This window comes from Salmo trutta, chromosome 3 (genome assembly GCF_901001165.1).
Source record: "Salmo trutta chromosome 3, fSalTru1.1, whole genome shotgun sequence".
Taxonomy (NCBI): domain Eukaryota; kingdom Metazoa; phylum Chordata; class Actinopteri; order Salmoniformes; family Salmonidae; genus Salmo; species Salmo trutta.
Genome location: NC_042959.1, coordinates 40,558,258 through 40,576,488, shown reverse-complemented (window position 1 = coordinate 40,576,488; position 18,231 = coordinate 40,558,258). Strand labels below are relative to the sequence as shown.

The following is an 18,231-nucleotide window of genomic DNA, read 5'->3' as shown; positions in this document are numbered from 1 at the left end:
AAACATCAGGCTGAATGCAGAGCTGATAACTCCCAGTGTCTGCTGAAAGCTCTGAAGGCCACAACACATCAAATGGGCTTGCTTCACTGAACAACGGTGTCAATTAAAGAACTGAGGAAAAATAAACGAAAGTCACATTAAACTAGAAGGCATGAGAGAGCAAAGAAATGTTTATTTGATTCCAGAGATGAGATCAGTATACACAATAGAGCGTGTTAACTCATGCATTGAGAATTTGTTTTAGATAACTGCATATTAATTCCACAATATAGGAACAGGAGTGAAATAAATCTGATTCCCGATGTTTCTGACAGCGACTCTCACCTCTCTTCCTCTTTGATGAATTAATCTGAGGCAACACATGGTTTACCTACAGTGGTTCCTCATTTAAATCTTCTCCTGGTAATGGGATTCATTGTCAAGTGACCATGGCGGGAAATTCAAAACTGCAAGAATCTAATAATTTCAATTTCTCAAACAATCAACTATTTCTCACCATTTGAAAGATAAACAACTCCTAAATCCAACCACATTGTCCGATTTCAAAGAGGCTTTACGGCGAAAGCATAAAGTTAGGTTATGTTAGGAGAGTACATTGAAAATAGCTGTGTGTAATGTTTTGTCAATTCAAAGACAGGCGTCAACAAAAACAGATAACCAGCTAAAATTATGCACTAACCTTTGACAATCTTCCTCAGATGACACTCCTAGGACATTATGTTACACAATACATTCATTTTTTGTTCCATCAAGTTCATATTTATATCCAAAAACAGCATTTTACAGTAGCGGTGAAATTCAGATTTTTTTCTTCTCTGAAATGCTTCCGGTGAACAACGTTACAATTTACAAAATTACTATTCGAAAACATTGGTAAATTATAATATCGTCATTCAAATAATTATAGTTTAACCTTTCGTAAATGCTACTGTCTTGCCAGATTTCAAAATAACTTTACTGGGAAATCACAAGTTGCAATAAACCGGGTGCTGTGCTAAGAACAATAGGCTAGGCTATATAGGTTAGCATCATCTTGTAACCATGTAATATCAATAATACTATTGTCAATAATCCATTACCTTTGATTATCTTCATCCATTGGCACTTCCAGGAATCCCAGGTCCACAACAAACGTGGTTTCTTTTGACAAAGTTCATAATTGATGTCCAAATAACTCCAAGTTGTTAGGCTTCGGTGGCTACTAAAAAGTATCTATTTACGTTCGTTCAAACATGTCAAACGTTGTTTAGCATCAATCTTTAGAGCCATTTTTAACGTGAAACATCAGTAATGTTTCAACCCGACCTCTCCTGTGTCTAGAAAAACGTTTTTGAAAAATGTCTCGCGTCACATGATTGTGCAGGTGTGGGCAATAATGAAGTGACGACATCCCAAGGAGGTCAACTTCTCTTCCTTGTCATCCGGTCTCTGTTCATCATAGACGCTTCAAACAACTTTATAAAGATCGTTGCCATCTAGTGGAAGCCGTAGGAAGTGCGAAATGAATCCTTTCTCACTGTGTGATCTATTAACAATGACTCAAAAAAATAGTACAGCCACAAAATTCTTTTTTTTTCTCAGGTTTTTGCCTGCCATATGAGTTTTGTTATACTTACAGACACCATTCAAACAGTTTTAGAAAATTCAGTGTTTTCTATCCAAATCTGGTAATAATATGCATATCCTAGCTTCTGAGTTGGTGTAGGTGGCAGTTAAAAATGGGCACATATTTTTTTTTAAATTCTCAATACTGCCCCCTAGCCCCAACAGGTTAAAAGTTGCGTCATACTGGAGTATAGTATGAGGTATGCTGTGGTATGCCTTGAGTTGCAGTGCATGCCGTTAATGCTCATTTGAACCACCAGAGGGCATCTTTCAGCACATCTACTCTTTTTAATAATAACAAAGATGTTGATGAACAAATACTGTATGTGCTTATTTCTATTAGATATACAGTGTATTAATCATTACCTATTAAAAGGTTTTGATTATTATGAGGAATATAATAGATTTACATATGTGTAGGGGGTTGATACATTAGGGCAAATCAGGTCTGTGATAATGAGTTAGAAATGTCAAACTTTAGTCTTGTGTCAGGTGAACTGACAGCTTTGGTCTGACAATTTTAGTTCAAGCATTTTACTTATAAAAATAAATAACAAAGGGAGCCTTGAATAATTAAACAATAAATGAACTGCAACATGTTGGCTGAAGCAATTCCAATCACGAATGCATGCGCCTGTTTTTAATTTTGTATTTTTTTCTAGTGCTTTTATCTATTCGGTAACATTCCAGTCTCACAGCAACTAAAATAACTAATTAAATATATACATATAAATCATAAAAAGCGCCTTCTTTCTTTCCTTATCTTTACTGTCACACCCTGATCTGTTTCACCTGTCCTTGTGATTGTCTCCCACCCCTCCAGGTGTCGCTTATTATCCACGGTGTATATATCTCTGTCTCTCTGTGCCAGTTTGCTGTTTCCTGTCTATCTTGTTTGCCAAGTCAACCAGCGGTTTTCCTTGCTCCTATTTTTTCCCGGTCTCTTTTGGTTCTAGTCCCCCTGGTTTCGACCCTTGCCTGTCCTGACTCTGAACCCGCCTGCCTGACCACTCTGCCTGTTCTGTCTTCAAGCATGCCTATCCCCTTGTACTGTTTGGACCCAGATCTGGTTACTGAACCCCTGCCTGGCCTGACCTCAAGACTGCCCTTCGTCTGGTACTGTTAATGAACAGTGGGTGGTCATGAGAGAGAACATGGGTAAATACAATGGTGAAATTACATTTGATTTTCTAAAAATACGATACTTGTGCCTTACATTGTTTTAGCTTTATTTGTCGGCTAATTGAGGCTTTTCATTCAAGTGATGAATGAAATATTTTTGCAAATTAAATAAAACGTAGGATTTTTGCAGCCTATATTTCATTTTGGGAATTGTTTATTTAAGTTTCTATAAAACAAATATTAGCTAAACGATATTGATTTTAAATATCTTGTTTCGTTACATCGGCTATAGGCTTTCATTAGGTTATTAGAAGACTCTTTGAAAGACATTTGAGTTGTAACCAATATAATAACCAATCTTCATGAGGCATTGCCAGCTGTGAACTCTACAACACGCTTCAGACAACCAGGGTGCATATGATAACATTTGATAACTATAATTTTTGCCTGACACAATAACTTTGCCTTCTCTTAATTCTTGCCTTATACGTTGGCATGCATAATGTAAATTTAACCAATTCTGATATTTTGAATGATGTGATAGGCATTGCACTGAATCATACAGTATTATGCCGGTTGAAAGCGGAATGTTCATAATATTACCGTTATATCAATACACTCGTCATTCCAGTTCAACAAATCTAAATTACTTTTGCATGCACTCCAAATGGATACCTTTAAATAATAGTTCATGAAATAATAGTTCATAAAATAATTGAAAGAAAAATGTGATTATTTATTAGCCTACTGGTTATATGTGAATTAGGCCTCATGTAAAATCATTTTCAAAAGGGCAACAAATACTGTTGCATTTAGGTCTAGACTATTTCTGGGTTGATCAGATAGAATTATCTTAACAAAGCAATTGCCTCTCTAAGGCGCAGAAACCACTGACTCATTGCCTTTTTCTATAATCAAGACACGTGCTGGTAACTCTTAAATGTTAGGACTGCTCATCAGGTCTCCTAAATATCTGTGGACTATGTGGAACTCTTATGACTGAAGAGGCTTCATGCATAGCAAGTTACAGTATTCGGACTAAACAGGATGCGCTCTTCGGCGTACAGCTTGATGTTGGTTATACAAGGCTACTAATATAAGAAGCCTACTAATGATGATATTACTTATTATAATGAAGATCATAATAATAACTGTAATGATAACAAGAAGAAAGATATCAAGAAAAAAGAGGGTATAGGTGTGAGAGCTGGTGCTGTTAGATTGCAATATTATTTTCATGCCCATTTGGAACAATGTAAACAACTAAATAAATTAAGTTAAATCAGAGAGTCGTCTGTTCTAACAAAAATAAAATGGTTAAGCCTTTATTATAGCACAGATTAAAAACAGCCGTATTTGTGAAATTGATTTATCCAATATTTTGCGGTTGCTCACGGAATCAGTAGGCTACCACAAACCACAAACGGGCAACATAAGCAGGATCTGTCTTATTTCTGTAGATATACAGTATATGGATAATTTATAAAGCCAGGTACGTTAAACAGTTAGGCTACTGACTATAAACCTAATTAAGTTGGCGATTCCTCTCTCCTCACTCCGCTGCTGCCTCCGTTGCATTGTTCTCAACACCAATATGCTGGTTAATTTATTATGCACACAGCAACAGGCGCCAATTCAATGGCACACAAAACTTGTGTTTCAGCACCGTGGACAGCAACATTCTTCAGCATAGGGATGAGTGACTCACAAATTTGTGTCTTTCGTTCAAAATAAGTTACACTATAATGCAGGGTTAATGACATTCTTTTGGATTGTCTTTAGCATACGCAATCTCTATCTCGCTACAGCTCATTTCGTTTGAATTATGTGGATTAAAATAAACTGAAATATTTGTAGGGGTTGATTTGTAGGTCTGTGATATTGAGTTAGAAATGTAAAACATTAAAGGACTAACACCTCGAATATATTGCGATTTTGGCCATTAGGCTACACTTTACAATAGGACTTAACTCTGACTGAACGCAGCATCTATCAGTAGCCTAAACTGGGATACAAATTGGGGGATTTTTTTCACACCTAGCCAAGCTATTACACTGCGTGCACAATTATTAGGCAAATTGTATCCCTCAGGATTCATTTTATTGTTGAACAAACACAATGTTCTCAGTCAATCCAAAATGTTATTGAACCTCAAACCTAAATGTTTAACAAAGGAAAATTGAGTTTTGTCTTTCTCAGGGAAATATATAAGTGTGCACAATTATTTGGCAACTATTAGTGTGCAGAATTATTAGGCAACTAAATTACAAAAATAATCTCTCAACTCACTTGTTTATTCGCAATATTTAGAGTAAGTAACAGATAAGTAACACAAAATGACAATTATATAACATTTTTGTCCTTTCAAAAATATTCAGTGACCAATATACCCACCCTTATTTTCAATAACTGCCATGAGCCTTCCATCCATGGAGTCTGTCAGTTTCTTGATCTGTTCACAAGCAATTTTCACTGAAGCAGCAACCACAGCCTCTCAAATGCTGTTCAAAAAGTTATATTGTCTTCCATCACTGTAAATCTCACGTTTGAGAAGGGCCCACAAGTTCTCAATAAGATTTAAGTCAGGTGAGGAAGGGGGCCAGGTCATTATTCAGGCTCTTTGAGGCCCTTGCTGGCTAGCCAAGCAGTGGAGTACTTGGATGCATGTGATGGAGCATTGTCCTGCATAAAGATCATGGCCTTCTAGAATGCTGAGGACTTCTTCCTGTACCACTGTTTGACGAAAGAATCTTCCAGAAACTGGCAGTAGGTTTGGGAGTTGAGTTTCAGTCCATCTTCAACCCGAAAAGGTCCAACTACCTCATCCTCAATGATAGCACCCCATACCAGTACCCCTCCTTCACCTTGCTGGCACCTGACTCAAAGTGGTGCCCTGTGTCCATTACTGATCCAGCCACGGGCCCGTCCATTTGGTCCATCAAGAGTCACTTTCATTTCATCTGTCCATAAAACCTTTGAAAAATATGTCTTCAGGTATTTCTTTGCCCAATCTTGACGCTTCAACTTGTGAGTCTTATTCAGTGGTGGTCTTGTTTCAGTCTTCTTGATCTTGGCCATGTCTCTGAGCACTTGACACCTTGTACTTCTGAACACTCCAGGTAGGTTGCAGTTCTGGAATACGGTGGCACTGAAGGATAATGGGTTCCGGGTAGTTTGACGTTTAATTCTTCTCTAGTCTTTTGCAGTTAATTTGCGCCTTTTCTTCCCCATGTGTTTTTTTGCGCCCCAGTTGACTATTTGCAACAAAACGTTTGAATGTCCGGTGGTCACACCTCAATAGTTTAGCTATTTAAAGAGTATCGCATCCATCTGAAAGGCATTTTACATTTTGGGCTTTTCAGTGTCAGTTAAATTTCTTTTTTGGCCCATTTTACCTGAGGTAATGAGGCTGCCTAATAATTATGCACACCTTGATATAAGGTGTTATTCACTTTCGCCACACCCTCCCTCATTACACAAATACATATCACCTGAAAATGATTAAATCCAGTAAGCATTCAAGTTTATATGGCTTGGAGTTTGAAAATGTGATTAGAAACAATGATACGATCAGAATACTCACTTGCCTAATAATTGTGCACGCAGTGTAGACTATCCTTTTGTAAATTGATGAAAGTGTGAATGTTTCTGTCTGAGAGTCTCTATCCTCTCGCACAAGAGTCCTGTATTGGACCAAAAAATATCAGGTGGTCACGGAGTTGAGAGTGAACTTGGGAATATACAATGGCGCAATTACACTTGAAATGAGGACTGACGATTTTCAAAAAAAGGATACTTGTGTCTTACAGCCCATTACTTAAACAAATAGTGGGTGCTCGTGGAGAGGGTGCTATCCAACAAAGAGAGAGACAGTTCCAGCTCAAAACTGCAGATATAGGTCAGCTATTGTGAAAGAATACTTGTGGATCTTGTTGATTCCCTCTATTGTTCGAAGAGGCCAGGCTTGCCTTGGATGCAGGCAAACCGCCTACTCTTCACCTGGTAATTGTGTGGTTTCAAAGGATAAAGCGTCACCTACAGATGGATTTGTGGTGTCAGAGAGAAGCCATCTGCGAGCCTACGACCATGCACGGTGGATGACAGGCTTTTCCTGCACAGCAATGTGAAGAAATACAAGTGATGAATGGACTATTTTTGAAGATATTGTTTTAGTAGTTTTATTTGTTACCTAAAATTAGACGGCTCTTTAGAAGCGATTTGAGTTGTCAATGTGTGGCATAGCACGGTGAGAAAAAAAAATATTCTTAATTCATGGCATGGTCGCTTTTTAGCCAAATATTGAATGGACATGCAGACAAATTAATTCATGCAGGAAAAGAGGAATAATAGCCTAATATTGTCATAAAAACAATTAGGCTAAATAAATGTATGTTACTTTGTTGGGTAACGGATTGGCTCTTCGAACTCATGAGAGGCAGCTTCTTTCTTCAAAGAATTGACCATAGAGCTCCGAGACAGAATTGTGTCAAGGCACAGATCTAGGGAAGAGTACCCCAAAAAATTATTCAGCATTGAAGGTCCCCAAGAACACAGTGGCCTTCATCATTCTTAAATGAAAGAAGTTTGGAACCACCAAGACTTTTCTTAGAGCTGGCCGCTTGGCCAAACTGAGCAATCGGGGGAGAAGGGCCTTGGTCAGGGAGGTGACCAAGATCCCGATTGTCACAGGATCCAACGAAAGTGGCGCCCCTCGGTCGTGCGGCGCTCGGCGGTCGTCGTCGCCGGCCTATTAGCTGCCACCGATCGTTGTTTCTGTGTCGTTTAGTTTTGTCTGTCTGTTCCGCACCTGTTTTGTGTATGTCATTAGTGGGGACTTATTTAATGTGTGTTTTCAGTTGGGATTTTGTGCGGGATTGTTTATTGTCCACGTTGTGTGATCGACAGTTTTTTTGTAGAAGGATTTACCGGGCTGCGCTCCTTGCCTTAGGAATTATATTTAGTGCTATATGGGCGCAGTTAACAAATACTGGAACTTTGTATAGCGCCCTGTGCTTTTCGGCGTGTGTGTGAGTAAAGATTATTAAAAGACACTCACCTCCAGCACCTCTGTCTCCTGCACTTGATTCCACCTATCAGCCAGTCCAAGTCCGACGTGACACCGATGGTCACTCTGACAGAGCTCTAGAGTTCCTCTGTGAAGATGGGAGGACCTTCCAGAAGGATAACCATCTCTGCAGCACTCCACAAATCAGGCCTTCATGGTGGACTGGCCAGACGGAAGCCACTCCTCAGTAAAAGGCACATAAGAGCCCACTTGGAGTTTGCCAAAAGGCACCTAAAGACTCTCCGACCATGGGAAACAAGATTCTCTGGTCTGATGAAACCAAGACTGAACACTTTGGCCTGAATGCCAAGCATCATATTTGGAGGAAACCTGTCACCCTCCCTTCGGTGAAGCATGGTGGTGGCAGCATCATGCTGTGGGGATGTTTTTCAGCGGCAAGGACTGGGAGACTGGTCTGTACCGACGAAAAGATGAACGGAGCAAAGTATAAAGAGATCCTTGATAAAAACGTGCTGCAGAGTGCTCAGGACCTCAGACTAGGGTGAAGGTTCACATTCCAACAGGACAATGACCCTAAGCACAAAGCCAAGATAACGCAAGAGTGGCTTTGGGACAAGTCTCTGAATGTCCTTGAGTGGCCCAGCCAGAGCTCAGAATTGAACATGATCGAACATCTCTGGAGGGACCTGAAAATAGCTGTGCAGCAACGCTCCCCATCCAACCTGCTAGCGGAACGTCTAGCCAATATCCAATGGAACAGCGTGGCGCAAAATACAAAAACCTCAAATGCAATAATTTCAATTTTTCAAAACATACGACTATTTTACACCATTTTAATGATAAGACTCTCGTTAATCTAACCACATTGTCCGATTTCAAAAAGGCTTTACAGCGAAAGCAAAACATTAGTTTATGTTAGGAGAGTACATAGACCAAAATAATCACACAGCCATTTTCCAAGCAAGCATATATGTCACATAAACCCAAAACACAGATAAATGAAGCACTAGCCTTTGATGATCTTCATCAGATGACACTCCTAGGACATTATGTTATACAATACATGCATGTTTTGTTCAATCAAGTTCATATTTATATCAAAAAACAGCTTTTTACATTGGCGTGTGATGTTCAGAAAATGTATTCCCACCAAAAACTTCCGGTGAATTTACTAAATTACCTTTCATAAACGTTGACAAAATACATAACAATTATTTTAAGAATTATAGATACAGACCTCCTTTATGCAATCGCTATGTCAGATTTTAAAATAGCTTTTCGGCGAAAGCACATTTTGCAATATTCTGAGTACATAGCTCAGCCATCACGGCTAGCTATTTTGACACCCGCCAAGTTCGGGGCACACTAAACTCAGAATTAGTATTTGTGAAATTGTATTACCTTTGCTGATCTTCATCAGAATGCACTCCCAGGACAGCTACTTCCACAAGAAATGTTGTTTTTGTTTCAAATAATCCATAGTCATGTCCAAATACCTCCGTTTTGTTCATGCGTTCAGGTCACTATCCAAAGGGTAACGCACGAGCGCATTTCGAGACAAAAAAATTCAAAATGTTCCATTACCGTACTTAGAAGCATGTCAAACGCTGTTTAAAATCAAATTTTATGGTCTTTTTCTCGTAAAATAGCGATAAAATTCCAACCGGACAATAGTGTATTCATTCAAAGAGGAAAAGAAAAAACAGCATGCTCGCGTGAATGTGCGCATATCCAATCTCTTTGTCACCAGGCAGACCACTGAGAAACTGAGCTACTATACTCTGCCCAGAGACAGGAGACGCCTCAATCCGCTTTCTGAAGGCTTTAGAGAGCCAATGGAAGCCTTAGAAAGTGCTACGTAACCCCACAGATACTGTAGTTTCGATAGAGAATCAAAAGAACTACAAATTCTCAGACAGGCCACTTCCTGCTTGGAATTTTCTCAGGTTTTTGCCTGCCATATGAGTTCTGTTATAGTCACAGACACCAATCAAACAGTTTTAGAAACTTTAGTGTTTTCTATCCAAATCTACTAATAATATTCATATTCTCGTTTCTGGGCAAGACTAGTAAGAAGAAAGGAAGAAGCTAGCTAGCTAACGAAGAATAACAAAGAATATCTAGTTAACAGAAGAAAAGAAAGAGAAAATCAGGACAGAAGAAAAAGGATATCAAAGTGAAACAGTTCTCTAAAGACACAAGAGACAATAATACAAGAAACAACACTTCTGTAGCTTGTCAACTATGTGTCTGTCTATCCCTGTTCTCTCCGCTCTGCACAGGCCATACAAACGCTTCACACCGCGTGGCCGCTGCCACTCTAACCTGGTGGTCCCAGCGCGCACGACCCACGTGGAGTTCCAGGTCTCCGGCAGCCTCTGGAACTGCCGGTCTGCAGCCAACAAGGCTGAGTTCATCTCAGCCTATGCTACCCTCCAGTCCCTAGACTTCCTGGCGCTGACGGAAACATGGATTACCACAGATAACACTGCTACTCCTACTACTCTCTCCTCGTCTGCCCACGTATTCTCGCATACCCCTAGAGCATCGAGCCAGCGGGGTGGTGGCACTGGAATCCTCATCTCTCCCAAGTGGACATTCTCTCTTTCTTCTCATTTGAATTCCATGCTGTCACAGTTACCAGCCCTTTCAAGCTTAACATCCTTATCATTTATCGCCCTCCAGGTTCCCTTGGAGAGTTCATCAACGAGCTTGACGCCTTGATAAGTTCCTTTCCTGAGGATGGCTCACCTCTCACAGTTCTGGGTGACTTTAACCTGTTAGGGTATAGGGGGCAGTATTTTCACGGCTGGATAAAAAAATGTACCCGATTTAATCTGGTTACTAATCCTACCCAGTAACTACAATATGCATATACTTATTATATATGGATAGAAAACACCCTAAAGTTTCAAACTGTTTGAATGGTGTCTGTGAGTATAACAGAACTCATTTGACAGGCAAAACCCTGAGACAGATTCTGACAGGAAGTGGATACCTGATGTGTTGAATTGACTTTAAGCCTATACCATTGAAAAACAAAGGGGGTGAGGAATGTTTTGGCACTTCCTATTGCTTCCACAAGATGTCCCCAGCCTTTACAAAGTGTTTTGAGTCTTCTACAGTGAGATCTGACTGAAGAAGAGCTTTGGAACGGCGATGGCCCATTAGACACCTGGCGTGCGAGTTGATGGTGGGTACTCTCATTCCGAAACGTTTTAAAAGAGAACCCAATGGTCCGCCTTGAATTTTATTCATGTTCTGGTTAAAAAAGGCCCTAATGATTTATGCGATACAACGTTTGACATGTTTGAACGAACGTAAATATATTTTTTCCGTTCGTGATGTGAAGTGAAGTCCGGCTGGCTTAGATCATGTGCTACAACACGGAGGTTTTTGGACATAAATTATGAGCTTTTTTGAACAAAACTACATTCGTTATGGACCTGGGATTCTTTGGAAGTGACATCTGATGAAGAGAATCAAAGGTAATGGATTATTTACATAGTATTTTCGATTTTAGATCTCTCCAACATGGCGGTTAGTCAGTATCGCAATGCGTATTTTTCTGGCACAGTGCTCAGATTATTGCAAAGTGTGAAGGTTAATTTTAAATCTGGCAAGTCCATTGCGTTCAAGAGATGTAAATCTATAATTCTTTGAATGACAATATAATATATTACCAATGTTTTCTAATATTAATTAATTATTTTGTTGTCATGACTTGACTGCCGGTATTGGAGGGAAACGATTTCCTGAACATCAACGCCATAGTAAAACGCTGTTTTTAGATATAATTATGAACTTGATAGAACTAAAAATGCATGCATTGTCTAACATAATGTCCTAGGAGTGTCATCTGATGGAGATTGTAAAAGGTTAGTGCATAATTTTAGCTGATTTTATGGTTTTGGTGACGCCTGTCTTTGAATCGACAATACACTACACACAGCTATTGTCAATGTACTCTCATAACATAACCTAACTTTATGCTTTCCCCGTAAAACCTTTTTGAAATCGGAAAACGTGGTTAGATTAAGGAGATGTTTATCTTTCAAAGGCTGTAAGTTAGTTGTATGTTTGAGAAATTTGAATTTTGACATTTATTTGGTTTCAAATTTGCCGCTCTTGAAATGCACCTGCTGTTGATAGGGTGCGCCACGGGTGGCACGCTAACGTCCCACATAGCCCCAAGAAGTTAACCTCCCCACATCTACCTTTGACTCATTCCTCTCTGCCTCCTTCTTTCCACTCCTCTCCTCTTTTGACATCACCCTCTCACCTTCCCCCCCTACTCACAAGGCAGGCAATACGCTTGACCTCATCTTTACTAGATGCTGTTCTTCCACTAATCTCATTGCAACTCCCCTCCAAATCTCCGACCACTACCTTGTATCCTTTTCCCTCTCGCTCTCATCCAACACTTCTCACTCTGCCCCTACTCGGATGGTATTGCGCCGTCCCAACCTTCGCTCTCTCTCTCCCGCTACTCTCTCCTCTTCCAGCCTATCATCTCTTCCCTCTGCTCAAACCTTCTCCAACCTATCTCCTGATTCTGCCTCCTCAACCCTCCTCTCCTCCCTTTGTGCATCCTTTGATTTTCTCTGTCCCCTATCCTCCAGGCCGGCTCGGTCCTCCCCTCCTGCTCCGTGGCTCGACGACTCACTGCGAGCTCACAGAACAGGGCTCCGGGCAGCCGAGCGGAAATGGAGGAAAACTCGCCTCCCTGCGGACCTGGCATCCTTTCACTCCCTCCTCTCTACATTCTCCTCTTCTGTCTCGGCTGCTAAAGCCACTTTCTACCACTCTAAATTCCAAGCATCTGCCTCTAACCCTAGGAAGCTCTTTGCTACCTTCTCCTCCCTCCTGAATCCTCCTCCCCCTCCCCCCCTCCTCCCTCTCTGCGGATGACTTCTTCCGTCTTCAAGAGAGCGAGAGTTGCACCCCTTCTGAAAAAACCTACACTCGATCCCTCCCATGTCAACAACTACAGACCAGTATCGCTTCTTTTCTCTCCAAAACTCTTGAACGTGCCGTCCTTGGCCAGCTCTCCTGCTATCTCTCTCAGAATGACCTTCTTGATCCTAATCAGTCAGGTTTCAAGACTGGGCATTCAACTGAGACTGCTCTTCTCTGTGTCACGGAGGCTCTCCGCACTGCTAAAGCTAACTCTCTCTCCTCTGCTCTCATCCTTCTAGACCTATCTGCTGCCTTTGATACTGTGAACCATCAGATCCTCCTCTCCACCCTCTCCGAGTTGGGCATCTCTGGGGCGGCCCACGCTTGGATTGCGTCCTACCTGACAGGTCGCTCCTACCAGGTGGCGTGGCGAGAATCTGTCTCCGCACCACGCGCTCTCACCACTGGTGTCCCCCAGGGCTCTGTTTTAGGCCCTCTCCTATTCTCGCTATACACCAAGTCACTTGGCTCTGTCATATCCTCACATGGTCTCTCCTATCATTGCTATGCAGACGACACACAATTAATCTTCTCCTTTCCCCCTTCTGATAACCAGGCGGCGAATCGCATCTCTGCATGTCTGGCAGACATATCAGTGTGGATGACGGATCACCACCTCAAGCTGAACCTCGGCAAGACGGAGCTGCTCTTCCTCCCGGGGAAGGACTGCCCGTTCCATGATCTCGCCATCACGGTTGACAACTCCCTTGTGTCCTCCTCCCAGAGTGCTAAGAACCTTGGCATGATCCTGGACAACACCCTGTCGTTCTCCACTAACATCAAGGCGGTGACCTGATCCTGTAGGTTCATGCTCTACAACATTCGCAGAGTACGACCCTGCCTCACACAGGAAGCGACGCAGGTCCTAATCCAGGCACTTGTCATCTCCCGTGCCATTAAACCCCTACAACTCATCCAGAACGCCGCAGCCCGTCTGGTGTTCAACCTTCCCAAGTTCTCTCACGTCACCCCGCTCCTCCGCTCTCTCCACTGGCTTCCAGTTGAAGCTCACATCCGCTACAAGACCATGGTGCTTGCCTACGGAGCTGTGAGGGGAACGGCACCTCCATACCTTCAGGCTCTGATCAGGCCCTACACCCAAACAAGGGCACTGCGTTCATCCACCTCTGGCCTGCTGGCCCCCCTACCTCTGAGGAAGCACGGTTCCCGCTCAGCCCAGTCCAAACTGTTCGCTGCTCTGGCACCCCAATGGTGGAACAAGCTCCCTCACGACGCCAGGACAGCGGAGTCAATCACCACCTTCCGGAGACACCTGAAACCCCACCTCTTTAAGGAATACCTGGGATAGGATAAAGTAATCCTTCTAACCCCCCCCTTAAAAGATTTAGATGCACTATTGTAAAGTGGTTGTTCCACTGGATATCATAAGGTGAATGCACCAATTTGTAAGTCGCTCTGGATAAGAGCGTCTGCTAAATGACTTAAATGTAATGTAAATGTAGTAACCAGTTTAAATCGGGTACGTTCTTTTCATCCGGCCGTGAACATACTGCCCCCTATCCTAAACAGGTTTTAAGGATCTGCAGAGAAGAATGGGAGAAAGTCCCCAAATACAGCTGTGACACGCTTGTAGCGTCATACCCAAGAAGACTCGATGCTGTAATAGCTACCAAAGGTGCTTCAAAATAGTACTGAGTAAAGGGTCTGAAATCTTAGGTAAATGTCATATTGCCGTTTTTTATATATACATTTGCAAGAACTTTTAAAAAACGAATTTTCCCTTTGTCATTATGGCGTATTGTGTGTAGATGGTTGAGGGAAAAAAATGTTTTAATCAATTTTAGAATAAAGCTGTAACGTAACAAAATGTGAAAAATGTGAAGGGGTCTGAATACTTTCTGAAGGCAGTGTAGAGGGTCTATCACTCTTTCCACACTGTGGTAAATAAAGCCAATTTGTTATTTTATAATTTTTTCTTTGTTTTTAGCCTTGTTTAATAAAACATTGTCAACGGAAGCATGTGTCCCATTGTGCATCAAAGACACATCTGCTGCAGTGGAATCCCCGGTGACACACCTTTCCCCTCAGGGAGAATGCACAAAGGGGAGCACAATGAGTCCCTGGTACAGGGTGGTGTACCCCGCCAGGGCTAGGAGGACTATGCCAGCCTATCTATAAAAAATGACTAGGCAGCTGCTGTAATCTCAGCATGCTATCTGCCTTAATTAAAAAGCGATCTATTCAGAGATGCAATAATCTTCACTGTCTTTCACAATGGAGATCATTAGGATGTGTTTACATCAAACCTCGCTCTTTGGGGTTCAGTCCCCTCCGATGATGCATTGTAGAGAGTATCAGAGTATGGCTTTAATTTTCCTCATGTTTTGGAGGGATTTTGGCAGCATCTGTTCAAACCGCCTTCCTTCTAGTGCTTAAGAACTGTTATGGTTCAACAGACAAAGTCAGAAACACAATACCACCAGAACAGAACATTAAAGTGACAACACCACCCAGAATAAAACAGTAAAGAAAAAATGGATGCAGTTGGAGAAGAAATCTATAGGCTTTAGTCATGTGGCTGAACTTTCAAGGGGTGCAAAAATTTCAGAACGTCTTTTGGGCTTTTGTAAGTGGGAAAAAGTCAGTGTAGTGTGAGTATCCAGTGCAACCTCAACAAACAGTAGCGATGGTCGTTAGTTTCATTGTTGAGAGACACTTACATTCATTCAGAGTACATTTGTGCCTCATAACCTGGATTCGGTCTTATGTAGCAAAATTTGAAATTGTGTTTTTTTTTAGATTAGATAAAAGTAGAGACTCAGAGCTACAAAATGGTTGTCACGTCCTGACCAGTAAAGGGGTTATTTGTTTTTATAGTTTGGTCAGGACGTGGCGGGGGTATTTGTTTAGAGTGTTTCGGGTTTTGTTGGGCTATGTGTTTATGTAGAGGGGTGTTTGTTTAGAGTGTTCCGGGGTTTTTAGTTATGTTCTATGTTAGTATATTTCTATGTTCTGGTCTAGTCTTTCTAGTTCTATGTTTAGGGTTATTGGTTTGACCTTCAATTGGAGGCAGCTGTTCTTCGTTGCCTCTGATTGAAGGTCCTATATAGAGGGGTGTTTTTTGTAATGGGTTTTATGGGAAGTTGTTTTTGCACTGCTAGGGTTAGCCTGCAAAACTGTTTAGCTGTCGTTCGTTTTGTTAAGTGTTCAAGTTTATTAAAATAAAACGTTAAAATGAGCACTCAACCCACTGCGCCTTGGTCTACTTCAGATGACGGCCGTTACAATGGTATATCATACACTGCATTTGAGGAACAATGGGAAAGAAAATTCTGCATTGAAAGTTGATCAACTTGTAAACTAATTTTTGATAAAATCGCCTTTGAATGTTCTGCTATCTAGTGAAGAGTTCTCCTTTGTCTACACCCATTCAGCATTGTTCACGCCCTCTTAATTAAGCTTTAGCCCCACCCATCTCGTTTCACTCTCGAAGCGCTCACTTGACACTGGCTGATGAAATAAGGATAAGATGAAAACAGCCTAACCAGCTCTGCTGGCAACAATTTCATTTTGCTTTTTTGCAGACGCTTACTGACACTGGCCATATTCAACGGGTGTTGTACACACGTCACGTAACGTTAGCTAACGAGCCAGCCAGCCAATGTTAGCTAGTTAAACAACAATGAACAGTGCCAGCAATGCCACAGTGCTGGGAGCTAACCAATCATGTTCAATGTTAGCTAGCTAACATTAGGCTTTAACTAGAAAAGCAAACATCTCTGGAAACGAATAATACCGTCAGCTAGGGAGCCAGCCAGCTAACGTTAGCTAGCTAACAGTACCCTTTAGCTTGAAATGAAACCACTTTCTGTCAAAATGTAAAAACGTGTAATATCTGAAAATGTAGCTAGCTAACGCTAGACTATCTTACCTGTATACATCATTATACATGGACATGTCTCCCTGTCAGGAATGCCATGCCACAATTGCCCTTACATTCAAGATGTAATCCGGAGACAGGTGTTTTCTCCATCTCTTTAGCTATCATACTCTAATTCCACTGATTTCAAAACTTGATCCTCCAGAAAGTGGAGAGCAACACTTATGCAGCTCCACTACACAATACATTTTTTCAAAAGCCGCATCCGACAGGATCACCAACACAGATTGACGAGCTTCTATGTCAGACCAATCCTCTCTCCTCTCTCGGCAAGACCAGCCCAGTATCAGTATTTACAGATGGCATACAAGTTTGTTATTAAGGCACATGAAAGTTCACATGTTCAAGAAGGCATTTTTGCCCAAAAAACTAATTTGATAAGATTTTTTTAATTACATTCAAACAGCTGTCCTGTGAAGTTGTGACTTGCGACATACGCCTAGCTACCTGAAATGGGTCACATATGAATAGAAATGAAATATTAAGAAACTCATTAGAACAAGCCTTGAAGTGCTTTTTTATAAGTTATTTGCAGGTTGGTGCATTGACTTTTAGACTATTCTGCTATAACCTAACGTATAATACATATGCAAATGTAATTTAATATAGTCATTAAATATGAATTCGACTGGGACATTTTTAGAGACAAAGTCACATACTATAACATTCGTTGGAGAGAAGCAGCACTAAAGGAGCCAGAGAGTAAAACAGATGAATGCCTTTATTTTGCCACCACTGTAGCTCTCCACCCCACCACTGCCCAGTGATGGAACAAATTGGAGGGACATATTTAGATGAGGAAGTACGTCGGAGTACTCCCTGTGTGACACTTCAGTCCATTTCTCAGCAATGCAAATTAGTGAGAAATGATGTTATGCTGCAGTTCACTGTAGGAGTGCCATTTTGTCAAAGTGGCTAGTGAAGACAATGCGGCACGTTCTCTGCAAACAAAGCACCGGCCTGCCAACTGGCCAGTGAAAGAGTTGCAACACTCTTCAAACTTTACAACACAAAGAGACACCACAGCAAACTTTTCCAATTCCCTAATTCAGCTCCTAGTGTCCTTACCTTTTTTCATATGTGGGCTTAAATTTGTTCAATATTTGCTGACATTTGAAAGCGATCTTGTTTTGTCCCTTTAAACATCTCTAACGTCTTCAGAGGAAACAACAGATGTCCAATGATTATTCTGTGCCATTACTATGAAAATGACAGGATTAGTATTCTTCCTCAGCTTTTCTCTGGACTCTAGAGAACCATGTCTGTGTACTTTCAGGTTAAAGAACAACAGTCGGAGCAAGGCAGAGACTTCTGTTTGTATCCGACTTTCTCATCATTGCTATGACTGAAGCTGTCAGTTTTTTTCTCTCCTTTGCCTCCCTAAGCTTGCCTGGAGTTCACTGGACACTCTCCCTTTTATTTACTCTGTGAAGTTTCTCAGCACTCTACTGTTTACTTTCAAAACTTTACCATTGAATGTTATCAGAAGAGTTTGCAGAGGTAGTATCCCTGAGTGCCGTCGGGGTGTACATTTGCATAATTTAGCAGACGCTCTTATCCAGAGCGACTTACAAATTGGTGCATTAACCTTAAGATATCCAGTGGAACAACCACTTTA

The 18,231-nt window shown here is 41.3% G+C and overlaps 1 pseudogene; it reads left to right on the top strand.

The window, feature by feature from the left end:
• The first annotated feature begins 12,959 nt into the window (after positions 1–12,959).
• LOC115164871 (uncharacterized) lies at positions 12,960–14,021 on the top strand (annotated as a pseudogene).
• The last annotated feature ends 4,210 nt before the right edge of the window (positions 14,022–18,231 follow it).